Genomic DNA, 9,084 nt, shown 5'->3' on the forward strand with positions numbered 1-9,084 from the left:
CTGATTTTGCAAAAGGCAGCATGAAAGAAAGTTGCAATCTCTGTTCACGCCAAAAAACACAAAAGCCTCTGAGATGCGGTTTCACCACTGTGGTGTCTGACCCAACCTCTTATTTCCCAAAAGGAAAGCAGCTTGTGAACAACATGAATCTTTGTAGGTGATTGTTTCCCAGGAGATGAGACCTTGGCCAAGGGATGGGACCATAATGTCTTTGCCAGGGAGATTCTGAGCCCCCAGCCCAACTACACACATTCGAGAACATTCCTGTTTGAAAATGGTGACACTTGGTTGTAAATAACCATTGTTACATTTTTATCCTGCACCTATTCCTTGGCAGTTCAGAGCATGATACACAATACTATCTTTAGAAGAGCTGGTGCGGTTGTTTAAACTACGAGATAGATTCAACTGACCTAGAGTCACCCGGTGAATTTCTTAGCCTTGTACCCTGGTCTCCTTGTTCCCAGTATAATTATCGTGTTTTCCTTAAATATCTCTTTTCTTGTGCTGTCTTGTTCCATACTAATTGCAATTACAGAAGCACCATGTATCTCCAAGTCAACTAAGGTGGAGGTGAACTAAGAGGGAAGGTGGGACATAAATATCTTAATCATAAATGAAATAAACGAAGCATGCCCACATTGAGCCATATACCCACAGGAAGCTAGTCAATCAACCTGGAGGCTTTGGGATTCCATACACTTGGACATAAACATCATTTTAATGGGGGGGATAGAATACCCTGGCCCAGTATTAGGCATGATATAAAAATATGAACTCAACAATCCTGGCACAGTGCTTGGAGTCCCAGGGGCAGAAATCCCATGGTAGTGAGCTGAACTGAAATACAAGTTGTGATTTCTGTTCAGAACTCCTTTCCATTTCTTCTTCGGCGGAGACATAGGATCTTTTGTGGTTTGGAAAGCATTTATTTTGGTAATGTAAGAACAGGAAATTGTATGAGGTTATAAATAGACAAAGGATCACTTTTGACATCATTCAGGTATGTAACCCTGATGGCTTTTGACTTACAGTGACGGATAAGAAATTCACATTGCTTTGGACTAATTGGAATTGCTACTGGTGGCAGTCTTTGAAATTAGAAGGGGATCACTGAGTCCACCTTCTCAAAGAGGTGGAAAATCCATTTTTCTGCGAACCTGTTATAAACTGTGGGCCAAATATTTTGGCTCCCATCCTGAAGCCTGTGTAGATGAACCATAACCCATGTATTTATGTTAATGCTATCTTGCTGTAAGCCATAAACATTAATAGACTCAAGGGCTTTATAATATTTTAACTGGTCTGGAACCAGGGAAAAATGATTCCCCCCCCGCAACTCTTAATATTTTTTTCCTATTCATGATACATTTGAATTTTACTGTGAATTAAGCTAAGCTAGTTTCTAATTGTTTCAAAATATGTTCCATGAATGGTTGGATATATTTTCCTTCACTAACATGAATGCAGAATAAAGAGAACAGACGAACAAAAAAAAGATGATACAATACAGAATAGTGGAAGAGGGGGGAGGAGAGTTATGGGAATATATACAGACAGTAATGCAAAAAGCTTGTCCCAGCATCCTTATCCATGGTTCCACTATATATTTGTGAAACAGCCTGGGGGGTGGAACGTGTCCGGTTGTCCAAGCTGGAAAAGGGCCAATCAGGGTGCAGCCAGCAATGCTGGCTGCACCCTGTTTGGCCCTGCTCCTGCAGCTCCCGCCCTCCCTCCCTAAATGCTAGCGACATTCCTCTCAGACATGCCAGAGACAGAGAGAGACACACAGAGCCCTGCCAGACCAAACATGAACCCTCCTTCCCTCCTATCGCTCCTGCTGTGAGGAAGGCAGAGAGAGACACAGAGAGAGCTGCCCCAAGCTGCTGACAGAGACACAGAGAGAGCCACCTCTGCTGCAACGGAGGGAGAGAGAGAGACAGAGAGAGTTGCCCCAAACTGCACACCAGCCCTCCTTTCCTCTTACAAACCAGCCCTAATTACCTGCTATGCCTTCTGCTGCAAGGCACACTGAGACACGCAGCGAAAGGGAGAGGGATAGACATACACACACACACATGCACAGATCTGCACCTCCCAGTGTCCCCTGGGTCCTAGCACCCATTATATTTCTGCTTGCAATGGGCTGTCTTGCTAGTCTTAAAAAAACATAATCTCGACAATGCTTTTGCATGAAAGACATGTGTTACTTGGAAGGGGTTGGATCCAGTGATCCATCTGCAGAAGGCATTGATATTCTTTCCTGCATTGCCCCTCTACCAAGCAGTTCTTTCAGACCCCAGGAAAGTCCATTCCAAACTTCTGCAGATGATTCCTACAAGTAATGATGGGTCACAAGCTTCCAGTGGTGTCCTGAAGAACCCATCCTTTAAGGTCAGGATAGGAGATCACCCTAAAACTGAGTAGAATAACCAGTGTTTGTGAATTAGTTTTATTTTAGCAAAGCACTAGATCCTTCAATGGTTCTCATGACCTAGCAAAACAGAGTCGCCTTGTCACAGAGCAAAGGAGATTCAATCATAAGCTCCTGGTGAGCTCATCCCTACCTCCTTTCTGTATATTTAGATAGCACACCAAAGGCAGAGCTATATGAAAAGGGAAATTAATATTAGTCTTAACAAAGAAGAAACACATCAATGGTGTCCTCTCAAAACAGCTTGAGATGAGGTACTATAATTCTCAATCCACAGTCAAATGACAAAGAAGATTTAAAAGCCACTTTTTAGACTGGAGAGTCTCTAATTCTAGTTCAGAACTCCTACTCCCACCATCAGGGCACCGAAACAATGCTCTTCAGTCAGAATCAGGCATTTAACTTTTCCCTATCTCCTCTTCACTTCCTCCTTTCAGGCCTTCATCATCATTTAGCATCCCTCCTGAAACCTTTGGTCCTAATCTCCCTTTCTCAATCATTTATTCCACCTTTCAGTATCCCTGATTTTTAAAAAATGACTTCACACACAAACACATACCCAGTCCTCCCCTGGCCTCAAAGAGTCTGAGCCGTATTAACTTAGTGCTTCTTCCCCCTTTTCCTAAAAGCTGTAGCAACCAAACACTTTCCCCCTTCTGTAGCTGTTGTGGTCCTTTCTTGCATGCCCAGGGAAATACCAATTGCCACTTTGGGATCAGCTGGTAAATTTCTTCCAGGCCAGACTGGCCAGGGATTCTGGTTTGGGGGGCATCATCTGGGCATGGAATTGGGGGGTTGTGAATTTCTTGCATTGAGCAGGGAATTGGACTAGATGATCCTGGAGGTCCCTTCCAACTCTATGATTCTTTATCAGCTTTTTTTAAAAAGTCTCCTTAGAGGTAGTATACACAAATGTACATATAATAATGGATGGGGGTGGGGCTAGTATAAAACAAGAGCTATGGATGGGATTAATCCTTTTATTTTTAAAATTAATTTATTATTATATTTATAGCTTGCCATTCCCATGCCTGACGGCTCATGACGGGTAACAAAACACAGTCCCACAATAAGAATCCCAATAAAACCCATTAAAACCCTTCTCAGCGGTGTATACTATGCCTACCACCAACCCCATTTACAGACAACGCCCATCTCAAGGAAGAAGATGGTGGTGGGGGGGAGAAAGATCATCTCAACTCAGGAGGGACCCAGATCTGATTGCCCTGATCTCAACCAAAGACCTGGCAGAAGAGCTCCATCTTACAGGCACTGTAAGTTCCATCAGGGCACACAGCTGTCCCGGGAGCTCATTCCACTAGGTCGGGGCCAAGAAGACAACGTCCATGGTCAAGGCCAGGCAAACCTCCATTGAGCCAGGGACCTCCAGAAAATTTGCACCCGCCGAGCCAAGCGCCCTGCAGGGGACATATTAAAATTAATTCCCTGTCTTGTAACCTAAAGAAAACATTGAAAATGTATCTTGAATACAATGTATGCCATTATCACTTTCATATGGCACGCGTTTTAAAAGATATGCTAATTTTGCCCGTAGTAAAATGTGGCATGAAAAAGTGTTCCGTGTAAAGGCAGTCAAGACACAGGAGGTTAAAACTATTTCAGTTATGTGTCTTCAAGAGGCCTCAGTTACTGGAATTATTGGGATAAATATATGGTAGTGTTGACATTCAAAGCGATTTTGTCTCATCTTCTTCAAGCAGCTCCCCCCCCCTCCATCTTTAATAAAGAAATGTCTTTCTCTGGAAGACATCTTGTAGCCCGATTTTGTGTAAAAGAAAAAGTGGGAGAGAAGGATGGCAGGAAAGGGAAACGAAAGAAAAAGGTTCTGTCTCCCACAGCCAGTTTAATAAAATTAAAGCAATTTACGTAATATTGATATGTCGATATATGTTTTTTCAATAATTTCCCCCCCTACAATTTAAATAAAACTCTCATTACTTCAAAAATTATAATGATATGTCTTCCTCCCACTTTGAAAATGGCACAAGGTGCTCATTTGCAGACTTCTACTCTTCAAATTTTCCCTGAGAATAGAAATGTCATGACTCAGTTAACAATGCTTTATTATTCACATTGATCTTTTTTTATAGTGTTCTTTATCTCAAAAACATTGTAAATCAGATAGCTTCCTCCCACTCTTTTGTTCATTTGCAAATTTTTATTATTCCCATTTAAGAAAGCAATGGAGTGTCAAGAGTCTCTATATATTGTTTATATTCCTTTTCTTCTTTTAAAATTACCTTTTTATGAAAAAAAAATAAAGCTTAGCAGTCAGGAGAAAAATATCTGAATTTTTTAAAAGCATAGATTTGGAAAAGGAGGAGAAGGAGGAGGATTTCTGCTGCTGCATGTGCCTCCATAATGGAGCTAAACTGCTTGCACATGGACAGCTACCATAGCAAAAGCAGGAGGTCCAGGGTCTTACATTACTTGCAACATGGCCACCTTCCGATACAAATTGAGACTGCCTCTTAAGGACCTTCTATGAAGTTGTAGGGTATCTGGGACATGCACTCTGAGTATGTACAGATATGTCTATACACTACCTTTGACACCGTCCTTGTCCCTCAACAGTGCAGTCCTCAAAAGAGTTATGTCCGTGGAAGGCTTGAGTCTGCCATGGGCCTATATTTTGTTTCATGTTTTGTTTAATACTATTCATGAGGTCATTCTCTTCCACTCTCCCCCGCACCCACCAAGCTGAGTGTTCCTTGTGGTTTCCACATTCCCAACCTGATCGTCATACAAAACATGGAAATATCATTACTGGGAGCTTCTTGTTAGACTCCGTCTTTAGCAAGAATCAGCCACTGACTATCAGAAAAGGGTTAACTGTTTGTTGACACTTCTTGCTAGTGGGGACAGGCAAAAGTGGGTCATATGATTTCCACGGGAAGAGCCAGTAGCGCCCTGCGATCCACCCGGTTCCCACACCAGGAACCTGACCCTAGATTCCCACCATAGGGAAGTGTTCACCTAGGGTGCCAAGAGGAAGCGCCCACTTCCCTTGGCACCGCCCCAGGCTACCCAGCACTATAAGCCCTGGGGTGCCAAGGAGAGGTGTCCACCTCCTTCTCGGTCCCACCACGGGCTACCTGGCACTGCGAGCCCCAAGTCTCCCCAGCTGGGTTGGCCCTGTTTGCAGACCTGCCACCTCACAGGGAGGTCCCCAACCTGGGCAATCCAATGCACAGACTGAACTCCCCCCAAACAGGCTCCATCCCATGCCAAAACCGCCAGCTGTGACAAAATACAATATAAAGACATTATCCAGTGGCCATACAGACATAAGTTAACAGCCAACGAAACAGGGTGGTTGGGAGAGAAGCTGTTCAGCTGGTGAGCCTTGCGCAAGAGGCAGGGCTCCTCCACGTGATGCTTTTTAAGGCACCCCGAGCCCACGCCCAGGTGCGAATGGGGCGAGCATGACACTTTCAGGCAGTGCCCGCCCTTCCTGCCACCACAGAACCTCTCCTCCTGCACGTCTTCCCACCACCCGCTCCTCTGCCTTGCCAATGGTGGCTGCTACTAAGTCTTCGCCACTTTTTGTTTACATGTCTTGTCCACACTTAAGCAACTGTAAACAGAAGAAGAATTCTCCTTCCTTCCTTTGTTCTCTAAACTGCTGTAGGCAGAGAGAGAGATCCATCTTGGAGTTCTACCATATAACATCTAGTGTTAAGAGCTCCATCATGAGCCATAGGAACCTATGCAATTTCTTATTTTATTTCCCAGTCCCCGTACCATAGTAGTTCTAGTAAAATACTTTATTATATTTTAACACTGCCATGCCTGTTCTCATCATTTATTAACTCTGCTACTTTTAATATACAAAACAGCCAACACTTGTCCATTAGGAGGACTTGCAGACAAGGGGAAGTGAAAATATCAAAATAAGCTAAAAGATGGAGATTAAACAGAGTTTGATGGACTGTTGAGAAGGTTTAAAATTTTTGAGTTGGACCCTATACATTTTTCAATTTCACCCCACTTGTTTTATTCTTTGCACCAGCCGTTCTCATGTAGCTTTTATCCATGGAGTCCCATGATCTCTGGCACAACTTTTTCAGAACCCCACAGGCACCCCTCATCTGTCTTTTGTCAGTGGAAAAACTGGTGGGAGCCAGCTCATTTTTGGTGGCAAGTAGGCAGGTATGGTTGTGTTATGGATAGCCACATGGATAGCTTGTCAATCACTGTGACACGGCATCAGCCACCAATCACCTTTATTGCATCCTGGCGACACCCCCAACCAAAAAACCTTTTTAAAAAATTAGAAAAAAAAATCAAGATTTGTGTAGCAATGCTGAACTATGACTCAGCTTTAATGATTTAAAGTTAGCCAAGCGTTATTTGAGCTCGATTTGCACACAGCACAGCAAGGTAAAGGAGAAAGCGGCTGCTTTTCCTTGGCTCCACATTGTGGCTCTGGGGTAAAGGAAAAAGTGGTGGGGAAGATGGCAGGGAATGGTGTGGGCTTTGCTCATCTGAGCAGCGCTGAATGGTGAGTCAAAAAGTGGCCGGGCGTCCCACCAGTTCTCCTCAGCTCTGCAGCATGGCTCCAAATGGAGCAGCACAGTGGTGCAAAGGAAAAAGCAGTGAGCCGAGCCACCTCTCTGCCTCTCTGCCTCTCTGCCTCAGCTCCCTTCCACATTGTTGGGCTACGGTTCCTCTTGGTCTCTGGTCATCCCTCCACCTAAACATAATTCATGATTTGAAAAAGTTGTTTGGAAAAAAGGCAGGGGGAGGAGGATGAAAGTGACGTTCAGGGGTGGATGGGTAGTTGGGAGGGTGGGGAGAGGGACAGCCTGAATTTTCCCTTCCTGACATCCCTGCTGTGCCTTGCTGTTCATTGTCTTCTGAGATAATAGTCATCTGTGTTTCCTTATTGCAGGGCAATCGGCAGGCAGAATTGCACCAGCCCTAGGAAAGCCACAGGAGGGAGGCGACATTATGAGGAAGCATGAACAAAGAGAGGGTGAGCCAATGAAAATGACTCATGCAGAAATGGTCAAGAGTCCACTGTCCAAAACTCCAACCCCCCCACCCCGGCACACTGATCTCTGCCATTGGGAGATTGCCTGTAGATCTCCAGGCCCCACCTGGGGCCTGGCAACAAATTCGGCAGACTTTAAAAAAGAGAGATATATTAAGCCTCTGGCCCTATCAAACTCATGCAGATGAGGTGCCTTTGCGTAGATCAAAACTAGGCCAAGCTCTACCCTTTTTCTCACTTGAGGAGGGATCCTCTCTTCCTCTCCCTCTTTCAGCATCTGCTCCATATTCAACGCCAGATTCCCCCTCTTCCCCCCGTCAGTCTATGACTATTGTTCACGACTCCAAAATGTGTTAGAAACACAAGGGCATTTTACTCTGTGTATTGTGCATGAGAAATATTGTTACATGACAAGCTCCAATTGGCAAGTGAAAAGAGGTTTTATTGAAGGGAATAGCAGCAGCAAACAGTGAACTATGCAGAATAATGGTAATTGTTCCTTTAACATTGGCAACACACGCTCACTTAATATGACTCGTGCCTCTGTCTCTGCCTCACCAAGACCCAGAGGACCTGTTAGACAAGCAGCCAGCCACCTCTCTCTGGGATCAAGCTGTCAATGCAAACTTGCTTCCTCTCTCTTTCTTCGAGCTAAGCTATACCCCCAGAGCTCCCAAAGCTTTTCCTGAGTGAAAGCTTTTCGTAAAAAAAAAAAAAAAAGGAAGAAGAAAAAGAAAGAAAAAAGAGTGAAAGCAAGCTCCGCTCTAAATTACATCACATGAGCACTTCTGTTCAGACTGACAGAACAAAAGAGGTGCATGCGTGTGTGTGTGTGTGTGTGCGCACGTGCGTGTGCTGGAGTGGGAGGAAGAACGTTCCCAAAATACAGCCCGAGCAACTTCCGTATCACTTTCTGTATATTTGGCTTCTTTCAGTTTATGAGCGAGTGTCAGGGTTAGTCCATGCTATGCTGGAGGTGTTAAACTTATTTGTTTCGAGGGCCAGAGCTGACATAAATGTCACTTTGCCAGGTCATGTGAACCATAAAATATCCTGCCAGGTATGGGAGATGCACACTTTATAAAGGGCACAGGCAAACCCAATTGACAATGCTTTATACTCAAAGTACAAACATGCTTAAAACATTATCTCCCCGATGCTCATCCTCCCACTTCCACTACCCAGCACTGGGACAGGGACATACAGGGACAAAATGCACAACATCTGAAAACTGGCAATAAAGCTGCTCACAGGCTGGATAAGAGCCCTGAATGGGCCGGTTCTGGCTCATGGCCCATATATTTGACACCCCTGGTCTGTGCCCTGCCTTACCAAAGGCACAGCTGGGAAATAAAAGTCCTGCACAGGCTGATTCTGCACCAGCGGCACCACTGTGGGCTGCAGGCCGTGCATTGTGGTGAACCAAAATGCTCCACTGCTTCTTGTATCTCAATGGGGGAACTTTTACTGTGACAGACCCGGGTCTGCCCTGGATTTCTGCTTCCCGATGATGCAGCCACGACAGAAAGGGTGGGTGGGATTTTTTTATTTGCCAGAAGTTGGGATTGTGTAACAATGCAATCCCACCTTCCTGCAAATAAGAAAAGAATGCCACAATCAGCCCCGCAGTCCT

The sequence above is a fragment of the Paroedura picta genome, chromosome 3 (assembly GCF_049243985.1).
Source record: "Paroedura picta isolate Pp20150507F chromosome 3, Ppicta_v3.0, whole genome shotgun sequence".
In the NCBI taxonomy this organism is placed as follows: Eukaryota; Metazoa; Chordata; class Lepidosauria; order Squamata; family Gekkonidae; genus Paroedura; species Paroedura picta.